The following is a 13,541-nucleotide window of genomic DNA, read 5'->3' on the forward strand; positions in this document are numbered from 1 at the left end:
TAACTCTTATTTTCAGGGTCACATATTTGCTGCTTCTCTGTTAGAATGATGGCATAGGGTATACAAGAGCTCCATGTTGAGTTGTCTTCCCAGAAAATGTCCTCAGACACATCAGCTTCTAACTTTTCCTTTCACGTATCCAGTGTTCTCTTGCCTAGGGGAGAAAAATAAACTGAGGCATGACATGGTAAATCACTCCCATTTGTCTTTAAGAAAAAGCTGTTATCAACTAAGCATTGAATTTTGCATGTCTTTTTCCTAGTCCTTCTCATGAAACAAGTCTAAAACCTCTGGCCAGTTACCCTGTACCCTACTTCCTCCAACTGGGAACACAGATACCACTTGATAACAATAAGAAAAAAGTAACTGACTTATTGAATGATTGTGGTGTGGTGCACTAGACCTTTGGCATCCATTATCTCATTGAATCTCTATGGCAGCCTAAATTCTAAAAGAGTTTAGAAATCTTATCTCCGACTGCAAAGTCTGTGTTTTTTTACCAACACCTTGTGAATTTTCCTATGAGTTTTCCCATGAGTTGCACGTAATCCATTGAGATCTTGTAACAGAAAGCATGCTCCTGACATGTAGAACATGAGTTAGCAAAATCCAAAGAACTCAGCCCTCTGGACTAAAAAGTCAAGTGAGAAATGTTGGTACGAGTAACCAGGAGAAACTAAGTATCCGGAGAAGCTCACTGAGTGCTGGATTGAGAGAGATGGTTGCGTACCTGGCCCATTTCTGCCACTTCAGTTTTATGACCCTGACCAACTTACGTAACCTGAACTGAGCCTCAGTTTGCACATCTGTAAAAAGCAAGCAATAAACTGCCATGCATATGTCACGTGGCTGTCATGGCACATAAAGGAGCTAAGGCTTGTGAAGTGCTATTCCCTCCACTAGTCTGGGAGCAAGGGAGGAACTGTTGTTATCATGTCTGTTAGCCGTCATTCAGCATACCAGATTTCCAGGGTTCTTTTTTGCAAGTTATGTGAAGGCCATTCTTTTCCTCTTTATAATGTTGAGTTTGCTTAAAGAAACAGGTCTTGGTATCGCATTATTTTTTAGCTTGAGCAGCATGCGTGATAAATTGGGAAAATGTGTCAACAGTCGGATTTTTCTGTTTGGGGGAGGATTTTTAAAAATGCCTCTGAATAGCATCTCTGCTTTCAAAGTGGCTTTGTGATTCTCAGAATAACGTCTGGAGACCAAAGAGGCTCAGTTATGGTTTAACGAAATGCTAGTCCCCTCTTGCTCAGTGCCTTGGGATTTAAGGCCCTTAAGGAGTTAAAAAGAGATGGTATGCAAAATTTCCTACTATTCTTTAGCTTGAGAAAAAGAAATTTGCTGTAAGCTATTTAGCGAATCATTTTTAAAGCTACATCTGTTGGCTTCATTTTGTATTCAGCTTTGTGTTAGATTGTTTGTTGGGGAGGGTTGGATTCCTTACTGAATACTGTGTGTCTGCATGTGTGTTTTTGTATGTGCACACAGTATACAGGCAGAGAGGTGCAAACACAGACTCTCGCAGCCAGCCTTGTGTACAAGATTCCTACGTGTCTCGCCTCATTGTCAAAACCTTTAGTTTTATTCATAAACCAATAAATAGAAAGCCTGCACAAGCAAATTATACGAACTGCAAAATGTATGCTCCTGAGTTGCCTTCAGAGAATGATTTCTTTTCAAAGTTGGAAAAGCCCCCCAAAACACTAACTGTGGCCATGACCTCAGATTCTGCTTTTTGGGAGAAGTCCTGTAAATCTAGGTCTATACAGAATAGGAGAGGTCTCTGTGAAAAATTTTTAAAACCATTATTGTGTTTTGAGGATCTACTATGTGCTGGTTACTATATTATGGTCTATTGTAGCTAGTATTATATTTAATTTGTACAGGAACTTCCTAAGTGGTGGGTGTTATTTTCTATACTTGACTCAGAGAAGATACTGTTTGATCAAGGTCCTATCAAGGTGCTAAGTGCTACCCCTTTCCTCTCCATGAACCAGTGGATACATAACCAGGAGTCAGTGCTTTTTGTTTTAGTCTGATTGGGGAAAAAATGGTTGGGACCAACAGCCAGAATCAGACTAGTTCTGCTCCAAGTCTAGGCATTGGGACCCACCAAAGGAGAAAGGGCTGCAGAGATATGCGAAGTCAGACAGAACAGCTAGACTACCTAAGATCCTCCCTCCCTCCTCCACCCATCCACCCCAAAGCACAGAACCTTTCTCAGGAGGTTTGCAGCTTGGAGGAGCAGAAAATGCAGTCTTGCTATGAGCAGGCAGATCTGAGAGAAAACAAAAAACAAGTTGGCAAGGAGGAGGCTGGGAGCTAGGATTGCTCACTGCTTATTTTGTTATCTTGCCGAGTACTTAAGCTGGTGTGGGAGGGGCAAATAAAGGAAGGGTTGGAAGGGATGATAGAAGCTATCTTCCCAGTACTGGTCTTCCCAAAGAGTAGAGGCTCCCATTTTAAGGGACAAGGTAGGAATTGATGAATCTTTGAGCATCAGAAAATGATTCCTCCTTCTTCCACACAGCTAATAAGAGAGAGAACTTGGATTTGAATTTAAGATCCTAAGTGCAATATTACTGATCTTCCACAATCAGTGACTCATTACTCTAGGGCATTGGTTCTTAGACTATGGACATTAGACCAGCAGCATCAGCATCACCTAAGAGTCTGGCAAAAATGCAGTTCTCAGGCTGTACCCCAAACCTGCAGAATCTGAAACTCCAGTGGAATGGGGAGGGACAGAGTCTGTGTTTTCATCACCTCCAGGTGATTCTGAGATAGGCTTAAGTTTGAGAACCAATGTCCTAGAGATCTTAGTAGCTCCTTCAAATGTTCACATTCATCTTAAACTGGGTCTGATGGGGCTGAGGTGTTTCCACTGTTCTCTACCTCACAAAAGCAGTGACCAGTTACTTAGAGAAGAACTATCCTGGGCCACTGGACCAAAGTCTCTACTCACCCTCTGACTTAGTAATAAAGATGCTGTTATTCATGAGAATGAATTTGAAGGATGAGGAAGGTGAGTGTCCACAGCATGAGGATAGGGGTCTTGGGCAGGGGACAGAGGGCTCCTTCATTATACTTCTCTCCCCCTGTAACAATGGCTCAATCTCTGGCTCCAAGAATCTTCCTCCAAAAACTTAGCAAAATTTAAAATCTCACGAAATGACAGGACAGCCCCTTTCTTCTTTCTGCTGTGTCAGCCTGCAGCCTCTGAAGGATACCAGAGAGGAAAATGTATCCACTCTGCAAAGGATAAAGCAGTTCCCATTGCTCCTCTTTTGGGCCCCACCATGAACTGTCCTAGTACAGGGAGGGGGCCTGTCCCCTTTCCACACAGCCATGCAATTTCTTATTTTCTTCTCTGGATCACAGCACGAACTGCCTTGGAGAAAGGATCCTGATGGCTCATATCACCCCTTCTTTTCTGCCCTCCTCTCATTTGGGGAGAATCACACATTTGGGTTTCTTGGGCAAACCTTACAAATGGCATTGTTGAAAAATGACAAATGACCAGGCCCAGAAATAAATTACTTGCCAAAGCTGCATGGTGAGAGCTGCATCCGGGACTCCTGACTCACAGTTCAGTGCTGCTGCTCTTGCCCTGGGCTGCCTTGACGCTACTGCTTCCAACTCTTTCAAATTTCCTCTCCAGCACAAGTCCACACTCCAATCTGGAAATCTCTTGGTCTGCTGTTACCCTCAGAGATCTTTGGCCTCAAATAGTGACCCAACAACTGTAAAAGCAAAGTAGGAACATTCCTGTGATTCCGAGCTGCCAACAGAGCTTCCTGAAAAGGTTGACGATATTGCTTATGTCCGTTTGGTTTTGCACATGACAAAACCCAAAGGTAAATGGTTTAGGCTAAAATGCAGATGAATTGGCTCAAAGAATGTGAATAAATGTTGAACAGCCAAGCCATGGGAAGGACAGAGAGGTGTTCAAACACTATCAAGGCTCTTGCTTTGCCTTCTGTCACTGCTTCTTTCTGTACATTGACTTTACTTTCTCTTGTTAAAACACCAGTTCCTCCTTCCACATACCAGAAATATCATCACCCAGTTTGTGCTTCCTACATATCCACTATGGAAAGGCACTGCCATTTGTTTTCTGTACCCCCTGTTCAAAAATCTCAGGGAAAGATTCTGGTCTAGCTTGGGCCAGGTGCCCAGCTTATACCAATGCGTTGTGAATGTGGAGTGTTATGGAAGTGTATGACTTATATACTGGGACCACACAATTTGATTGGGGGAAGTACCAGTTTCTTAGCAGACATAATAAGCCATATTATGTGTCCTATATACACAAGCATACTTTATCAGGTCACTTACCAAATAGTTGTATTAATTCAACCTGTTAAGTGTTTAATGACACTTGTTTCTTTTTTTCAAATTGTTCCCCCCACTATGACCTAATTTTTTTAATTTTATTTTTTATTTTTTAAAATTTACATCCAAATTGGTTAGCATATAGTGCAACAATGATTTCAGGAATAGATTCCTTAGTGCCTCTTACCCATTTAGCCTGTCCCCCCCCCCCTTCCACAACCCCTCCAGTAACCCTCAGTTCACTATGACTTAATTTTTAAAACTTCATGGCAGCTCTGGAAGGAAAGATGGTAAAAGAAAAAAAAAAAAACAACAACCATTTTTCAGATGTAAAAACTGGAGCCTAAGAATTTGACTGCCCTGGAAAAGGCAGTCAAATTAGTCAAAGGCAGAGCTGGCTCAAGGATGAAGGTTGGCCAGATGTCTAGTTCTGCTCTTAATTCGTGGATGGCAAACTAATGGACCCTAGGCTTACTACTATCCAGAAACTTACTTTATTTGGCCAATGCTGGATTTGCAGATATCTTAAACATGAATGCCTTAAAGCAGGGTATTTCCTCTCCAATTTGCCATAGAGCCTAACACTACATGTCTTTATATACCTAGTTCAATCCACATAGCTTTATTATCTTCCCGACCCCTGTAGGTATTTGAGTTTGCGTCTGCTGCATACCAAAGTTATGGCATTCTTGTGGTTCTGTACTGTGCCACAATCAACCACAGGTAGAAGTTTCTTGGGTTATTTTGCCATAGTTTTTCCCTTCAGATGTCTTCATAATTTATGTCAATATTTTGAGAGACGAGATTGGGCAAATAAATTGCACATAAATAAGACCAACCAATTTTTTTTTTTCATCTGAATAGAATCAGCTTTTTGTTTTTCTCATTGACCCTGCTGACAGTCTGGTGATGCCTATGAATCCCTTCGCAGAGTGACATTTTTTAATGTATAAAATAAAATACATAAAATTTCATATGAAACAAATTGTATTGAAATACAGTTATGAAAATATTTTTAAAATTTGTGATATAGTCCTATATAGTCTTTTAAAAATTGTACCATTAAATAGCAGTATTTGGTGGTGAGTCTAATAATGACCACAATTTAAAAGTGGTGATGAGAATACATATTTTGAGAAAGATGTAACAATTGTGCAGTGATATGAAAACATCTGATATTTCTACTGGTGCTGCATCAGGCTCAGGCCCCCCTTTAGCCCTCCCGGTGTGGGGGTGGGAGGAAGCCAGTGGAGAGAAAGGAAGGGTAGATCTACATGTCATGTGGGCACAAGTGTTATCTGGTGTTCCCTGAAGAAGTTGTTTCTTGTTATGTAACAAATTACCCCAAAACTTAGTGGCCTAAAACAGCAATTTCTTTTTGCTCATGGGCCTTTGGGTTAATTAGGTGGTTCTTCAGTCAGCTGATAGATTGGGGTCTTGTTGGTCTGTAATGTCCTCACTTCCATGAATGGTGGTTGGTAATGGCTGCTGATTAGGGTGATGGGTGACTAGACCACATATCTTTCATCATCCAAAAACAGCGAGAAAGGACGAGCACCAATGTATGAGCACTTTTCAAGTCTGTTTAGGCCACATTTGCTATTGTCCCATTGGCCAAAGTAAGTCTCATGGCTAAGTACAGAGTCAGTATGGGTGGGGGCCACCCAAAATTATGGATATTGAGAGAGGAATTATTACAACCATTTTTGCAAAATTGTCTACCACAGCCCCCACCAAACTTGGGAGCCTGAGTCAGAGAAAGCTCTTCCATCTGTCACAGGCTGAGCACTAGGCTCTCCCTGTCCATCCTGGAGCTACATAACTTCCACTACATTCCATAAACCAGGGAATTTAGGCATAGATTATTATTACCCTGCCAAAGTTAGAGCCCTTGGGGTTAAGTTTTGGATATCCTTGGGTCAAGAAGGCACCTGAAACATCTCGCTGCATCTCTCCAAGTTAACTAAACAATCACAGACCCAGATGTCTGGTAAATTCAGGGGGTAGTCAAAAGGAAAATGTTCTCTAAACATTGAGGATCTGAATTCAAACTGGAAAAAGCACATCACCTTTTTGTTGTTTTGCGATGACATTTCTTTATTTGAAATTTCTCCTGGGCTTGCCTTGGCGAGGACAGTTGTATTTGAAGTTTTTTTTCTTTTTCTTTCCAGAAACCCTCCCCTATTTAAGCAAACTCCACTTTCTCCTCTAATTGCAAGAGCTCCCCATAATGGTAGAAACAATTCTCAGCCAGCCCTCTGCCCAATGAGAGATTTGGAAATGGGAACCCAAGGGAGGAGGCAGTGGAAAAAACCCTGAAGGCTTTTCAACTGTACTGCTGCGTCATGGAAAAGAAGCCAGGCACCTGCCTTGGTGCCTCACAGCAGGCCCCACCAGAGCCTTGTCTTAGTCATTCCATAGATGAGCAGGGGATGTCTGACTCACCCAGCTGTCTAGTCCAGCACTTCAAAGAGCATTCTGAGTCCTGCTCTCAGTCCTTTTCTCAGCTCACTTTAGGTATTAGATGGCAGACTCCTGAGGATCAGACCTGGAGCAGAAGAACTGTTCACTCTTTCAGATCCTGCACCAGCTTCCTTACTGAGCTCCCTCCCCTGCCAAAAAAAAAAATTTAAAGGTTTCTAAATTCTTCAGTCAGAATGCTATCTTAAGTTGGGTCCTCCCAGAAGCAGAAGGTGAGGAAGGATGTGAGTGCACATATTTTACTTGGGAGGTGATCCTAGGGATCACAGGTAGGTGAGCAGGGATGAGGAGGAAGAATGAGGAGGAAGCCAATGCAAGGAGCGTTAGTGAGCAGATTACCAGCTGTTGGAGCTCAGGCCTGAATTGCTTTGTTTGAAGGGCAAGGAATCTGGAGTATTTGCGAACCAGCTCCCAGCCTTCAGTGGCTAAGGGCCATTCCCAGGGGTATAAACTTGCATCCAGCCCTGTGGAAGACCAAGCCTACTCCAGAGACTAGAGAAATCCCCCTGGCAGTGAGTCATAGCTTGAGTAGAGAACCTTAGGATGTACAGGAAAGGTGGGTGCCAAGGAGATACAGGTGGAGCATTAAGAATGGCTCCTCCAATTTTGCAGACTGTCATCTCCAGACACCCCAAGCTTCACAATACCTGTCTCCAGCTTTGGCGCATTAATGGTTTAGTCCTGTGTTTGTTCAACACCTATTCATTGGGCTCCGGCTGGGTACCATTTATTTGGCATCAATGTGCTATGCAGTAAACTAAGGTGTTTTTTTTTTGCATACATCATCTCATTTGATTCCCATGACAACCTGCGAGGAGGTATTATTAGTTTCATCTTACAGATGAGAAATCTGAGTTGCAGTGAGGTTAAATAAATTACCTTAAGTCCCTCAGCTTGAAAATGGCAGAGCTGAGATTCCCATCCTGGTCCACCTTCAGGTCTCAGCTCCATCCAGTATATCCCCCACCCAGTCAGGTCAGGAGACCATTCTGCTGATTTGAGAGAAGGCTCAACCACGCCCAGCCCCTGTACCACCATTTTCCGGAATCCTTCCCCTCTCCCCTCTTTGTCCTGTTCTTTTATATCTTGTTCTCAAGCTGGCTCCAGGGAATTAATCCCTGCCTCTTTGGTGTTCCAAATCCTCTCTCAGGGCAGTGGGCTGTCCCTCCCATCCTCCAGGCCCCCTGACCCTGGGCACGATGACCTCTTTCTCCAACCTCATCACATCTTTGACTCTCTAGGTCCTTAAACACCCAACTCACACCCACTCATGATCTGTCCTCCTCCAACCAGTATCCATCAAGCACTTTGGCAGGTTTTGCTGCTTCTGGTATCCTGCTGAAGGGATCAGAGAACCCTCTCTTCATGACATCTTGTGACTTTAGGGCTAATTTCACCCGTGGGCCCCAAGCAAACAGGCACCAAATGGTTTGTTTTTGAGCAAAAATGCAAGTCCCAATTTACTGTTGTTAATATTTTAAAAATAAAATGGCATGAGGTGAGGACCAGGAGAGGGAATAATTAATTCCAGCTTGCCAGCGGGGGGTGAGAGGAAGGCATCAGCTCTCACAGTCTCTGGAGGACACCCTGCGGTAAACACAGAGCTGCAGCTTCCAGGTGGCAAAGAAATATAAAGGGGGGCAGGTGGGGTGCAGAACAACACTGCACAGCACCATTTTCAGGATAATATGTCTGGCTTCATGAACACATCCCATCATTTTGAAAAACAGTGTCAGTAGAGCACCAGTGCCCAATACCACGTCTGGTGCTTCAGAGCCAGTATTGGTGAGTGGCCTGTTCTCTCCACCTCTCCAGACAGTCAAGTTGGAAATGTGAGAAGTGAAACAACAGGGCTGAGGCCTGTGATGGAAAATGGCATGTTGTAGATCAGTGAGTGCAAACGTTATACCAAGGGTCCAACTAGACCATGTAAATGACAAAATCCAAAGTGTTTTAGCAGAGAACGAAGAGTAGGGGCCTTTGGTCACTCAAGACCTAGTTTTGAACCCCATCTTGGATCCTACCTCTCGAGGCACTTTGGAACCCCGCAGTGTGCTGTGCTGTGTGTAGGTTACATCGTAGCATCAGGGGAGCTCAAGATGGAAGAAATGTTGGGAAGCATCCAACCCCAAACTCTCACTCATAAGTAAAGATACTGTTGTGACTTTGTTAAATTAACCCTTGTTAAGTAGAGTCCCCACGCTGCACCACAATACCCATGAGGCTTCCCTAAGTGGAGGAGCAGAGGGAGACTGGAGCGGGTAGAAGCCCTCTGATTTCAGGAGGCAGCACCGGGAATGCACCAAGGCCTTTCTAGAACCCAGATGCATTTCTTATTTATTGCTGTGTTAACACTATTACTGCAAAACCAGAGGCTGCAACAGCACACATTTATTATCTCACAGTTTCCATGGGTCATCAGTCTGGGCATGACGTGGCAGAGCTCTCTGCTCAGGTTCTTACAAGCCACTGGGGCTGCATTCTTTTATTTATTTATTTATAAGTCTTTATTATTATTATTATTATTATTAATTTTTTAATTTAATTTTTTAAATTAGTTAGCATATAGTTAGCATATAGTGCCACAATGATTTCAGGAGTAGATTCTTTAGTGCCCCTACCCATTTAGCCCATCCCCCCTCCCACATCCCCTCCAGTAACCCTCTGTTTGTTCTTCATATTTAAGAGTCTCTTCTGTTTTGTCCCCCTCCCTGTTTTTATATTATTTTTCTTTCCCTTCCCTTATGTTCATCTGTTCTGTGTCTTAAAGTCCTCACATGAGTGAAGTCATATGATATTTGTCTTTCTCTGACTGACTAATTTCGCTTAGCATAATACCCTCTGGCTGCATTCTTATCTGGAGCCTGAGGTCCCCTTCCAAGCTCATTCAGGTTGTTGGCAGAATTCAATGTCTTGCATCCTAGGGCTGAGAGCCCAGTTACCTGAGGGCTCTCAGACAGGAACCATCCTCAGTTCCTTACCGCACTGCCCCTGACAGGCCCTCTCACAACATTGCAGTTTACTTCTTCAAGGCTGGCAGCAGAATGTTTTTGAGAGGGACCAGCACCTTCTTTTCAGGGCTTTCACCTGATCAGGGCAGGCCCATGCCCAGATAATCTCCTTTTCAATAGTCTCAAAATCAACAGTTTGGGGACCTTAATTACACATGTAGAATCCCTTTACCTTTTCCATATAATATAACCTAATTACAGAGTGACATCTTGTCATATTCACAGATGCCACCCACACTCAGTGGGAGGAGATTCCACACAGAGCCTGTGTGCCAGGCATGGGAATTGTGACAGTCATCTCAGAATTCTGCCTCCCACACTAGGGAATACCCAATTCTTCCTTCAACCATCCACACACCTGGATCCACATCACACGGTCAGGGGCCTCCCAAATGGCCATTTCTCAGCGGCCAGGCCTCATTCTGAACTGGGTAGTTTTGATATTTGCAGACCTGCCTGCTGGCCTGTGTTGGGGCCTGCGTGCGTTTTCCTGACATTGATTGCCTCAATCCACAATCATCGTTCCAGAAGAGATGAGGTTTACGGAGTCCTGGAAGAGCAGGCAGGGGGCCCTAGAGGATTTGACTTTCAGTGTTTGCTGTTAGCATCCTGCAGAGTGATGCCAATGGCTCCGATCACTCTGTGGGGCCAGCAATCACTGCAGGTTTTGGGGAGGGGAGGTTCCTGGCATGAGCTATGAAAATGCCTCTGGGAAGTAGCTGCTGGGGGTAATAGGGACGTCGTGCAGCCTCGCTGAGCTTCCACAGAGCCACTCAAGAGTTCTTCCACCCCGCTCATGGGAGGTCAGTGTGACTGTGGGGCTCTTAGCATACTGAACCCTGCCAAAGCCAGACTGCTTTGAGCCGGAAAGAGCAGTGGGGGCCTTGGCCAGAAAGACAGGGATCGAGATGGACCTCAAGGGGCAGGCTGGCAGAGGAGGTACAATCAGGACAAGGGTGGTCTCTTCATTCAGTGACCTACAGGTAGCCTGGAACTGCCTCCTGGGCCTCAGAGGGCATTGGGTGGGTTGAACCCTGTGGATCCTCATCACTCAGAGTTAGAGCCCATAGCATCAATTCTCCCTGCCTCCTCCTGGCATTCACCACATATTTATTGAGCATCTATTACACACCTCATGCTGCTATAGGTACTGGGAAAACAGGGGTGAACGTCAGGCAACAACTTCTCTCGTGGAAATACCATTTTAGTGGGAGGAGACAAATAATGAACAAACAGATAGACACTGCAGTATCAGATGGGGCCAGAGGCTAAGCAGGAGGTTGGAGTGGGTTGTGGGGGTAACATGAGACTGAGGTAGGGGGGACCCCTCTTAGGAGATGGGAGTTAAGCTGCAGATGAGAAGGGACCCATCATGGTGGGGAGAGTATTTCAGAAGGTTGGCGCAAAGCCCTGAGACAAGAGCAAAGCTGACGTGTTTGTGCATCTGGGGGACCAGTGCACCTGCCAGGAAAGAGTAACAAGGATCTGGACAGGGCACCTCCAGCATCCATTACCATTACAGTAGCCATGACTTTCTTGGCTGAGGAGGGGACATGACCAGGCTATGAAGCACTCTGCTGCAAGAAAACACTAGTCCTCCAATTTTTAAAATAAATTAAATGAGCTAACATGGGAGGTCTGTTATAAGAGGAAGCTCTCATTGCCCACAGGTTCTTGTCAAAAAATCTTTAAGCAGTCAGCTCCCACTATGCACCTAAAATAGGAATTGATTTACTGGTGTTCCATTCACCCAGCTTCTCAGGAATAAATTCAGTGCATGCTGGAAGGTGTCAAAAAACCAAACTGCATACTAAATAAAACAAAGTAGAGAGATGAGTGTATTGCAAGGCTTTTGATTTGCAAACCAGGAAAACCAAGGCTGTGGGCACAGTGAGTTCCAAGTTGCTCACAGACTAAGGAGTTTTCGTAGGATAAATACAGACGTTATTTAGTTTTTTCAGCTGATTGGTTGCATAGTGGTCTTCTTTCTTGTCTGGATCGGGGTAGCTGAGTCAGGGAAACAATGAGTCCAGAGATGGCATGGATAGACTTGGAGTTTTGGGGATTGGCTGGGTCCTCTGCTGATTTCAGAGAAGAACTGTAAATTCCTATAAGGGTAGGTTATTTTTCCTTAATGTTAACCATATCCATTTTGTCCTTGACATAAGTAACTCCATTTTACTGTGGTTCTACAAAGGTTATATCTGAATATCTGTTTTGCTAACCTAAAAGAAGATTAGGATTAGGTCCTAACCAGTACCTTAGAGTCTCCCACCAGAGAGATCTAAATGTGTTTCTGAGAGTAAATATGAGAGTATATGTGGCCTATTCTCAAGGAGTGTGGTTCTGGGAAGAACCACTGCACTGTGATAGCAGAGAAGGAACCAGTAGGTCAGGAGTAGGGCCATCTTAACACAGCTGTCCCTTGTGACTTTACTTAAAAACTGGCTTTACCGCTCAACTGTGTAGCTCTTGAGAATGTAGATCACTGGGGGATACCTGGGTGGCTCAGTCCATTAAGCATCAGACTTCAGCTCAGGTCATGATCTCATGGCTCATGAGTTCGAGCCCCACATTGGTCTCTGTGCTGACAGCTCAGAGCCTGAAGCCTGCTTCGGATTCTGTGTCTCCCTCTCTCTCTGCCATTCCCCTGCTTGTACTCTGTCTCTCAAAAATAAGTAAACATTAAAAATAAAATAAAATTAAAAAAAAGAATGTAGATCAGTGGTTTCCAAAACCTCTCTGCACATCAGAATTGCCTAGGGTCTTATAAAAATTCCCAAACCCAGGCCATATCTTAAACCAATGTAATGACAATTCCTGGGGTGTTTTAAATAAACTTTTTATTTTGGAATAATTTTAGATTTGCAGAAAAGTTGTGAAGATAGCATACGTCTCCCCTCACAGAATCTATACCCCTCATCCAATTTCCCCCATGGTTATCATCTTACATTATTGTGGTACATTTGTCACAACTAGGAAATTGACCTTAGTCCATTACTATTAAACTCCAAATTGTATGTGGATCCCACCAGATTTTCTATTAATGTTCTCTTCCTATTCCACGGTCCAATCCAGGGACCACATTGCATTTAGTTGTGTCTCCCCTGTCTCCTTTCTGTGACAGTTTTCCCTCTTTCTTTGTTTTTTGTGACCTTGATAATCTTGAGGAGCATTGGCCAGGTACCCAATCTGGGTTTGTCTGTTGTTCTTATCATTAGACTGGGGTTATGGGTTTTGAGAAAGAACATGGCAAAAGCGAAGTGCCCTACTCATCACCTCATGTCAGGACGTATAGCAAATCCCTATGACCTCACTGGTAATGTTACACTTGACTATTCACCCAAGGTAGTGTTTGCCAGGTGACACCACTGTGAAGTTACTATTTTTCCCTTCTCATCTTTGGATGAGACTCTAATCTTTGGAAACGTGACACTGAGTCTAGCCCACCATCAAGATGTGTGTGTATGTGTATGAAGGGAATTGGTAATCAAGCCCTACCTGCAGGCAAAAATCTGAAGGGCACATTTTCATGGCCACCATACTGTCCTAATTTCTTTGCTTTGTTCCCAGTCACTACAGTGCAAGCTTTCTCAGATGGTCCAGGACTTGCCATGTTCCTCCAGCCCACTGGGAATGAACCAGCACTCCCTGGCTGTATTACCTCGGGCAGGTTATTAGTCCCCTGCCTCAGTTTCCTCATCTGAC

At 44.0% G+C, this 13,541-nt stretch overlaps 1 protein-coding gene across 4 annotated transcripts in view; it reads left to right on the top strand.

The window, feature by feature from the left end:
• Positions 1-13,541, top strand: part of SNAP25 (synaptosome associated protein 25) — an 85,501-nt gene that overhangs the window by 9,550 nt on the left and 62,410 nt on the right. The window lies entirely within an intron of this gene.

Source organism: Panthera pardus, unplaced genomic scaffold (genome assembly GCF_024362965.1).
Source record: "Panthera pardus isolate Hobbes unplaced genomic scaffold, ASM2436296v1 HiC_scaffold_25, whole genome shotgun sequence".
NCBI classification, from domain to species: Eukaryota; Metazoa; Chordata; class Mammalia; order Carnivora; family Felidae; genus Panthera; species Panthera pardus.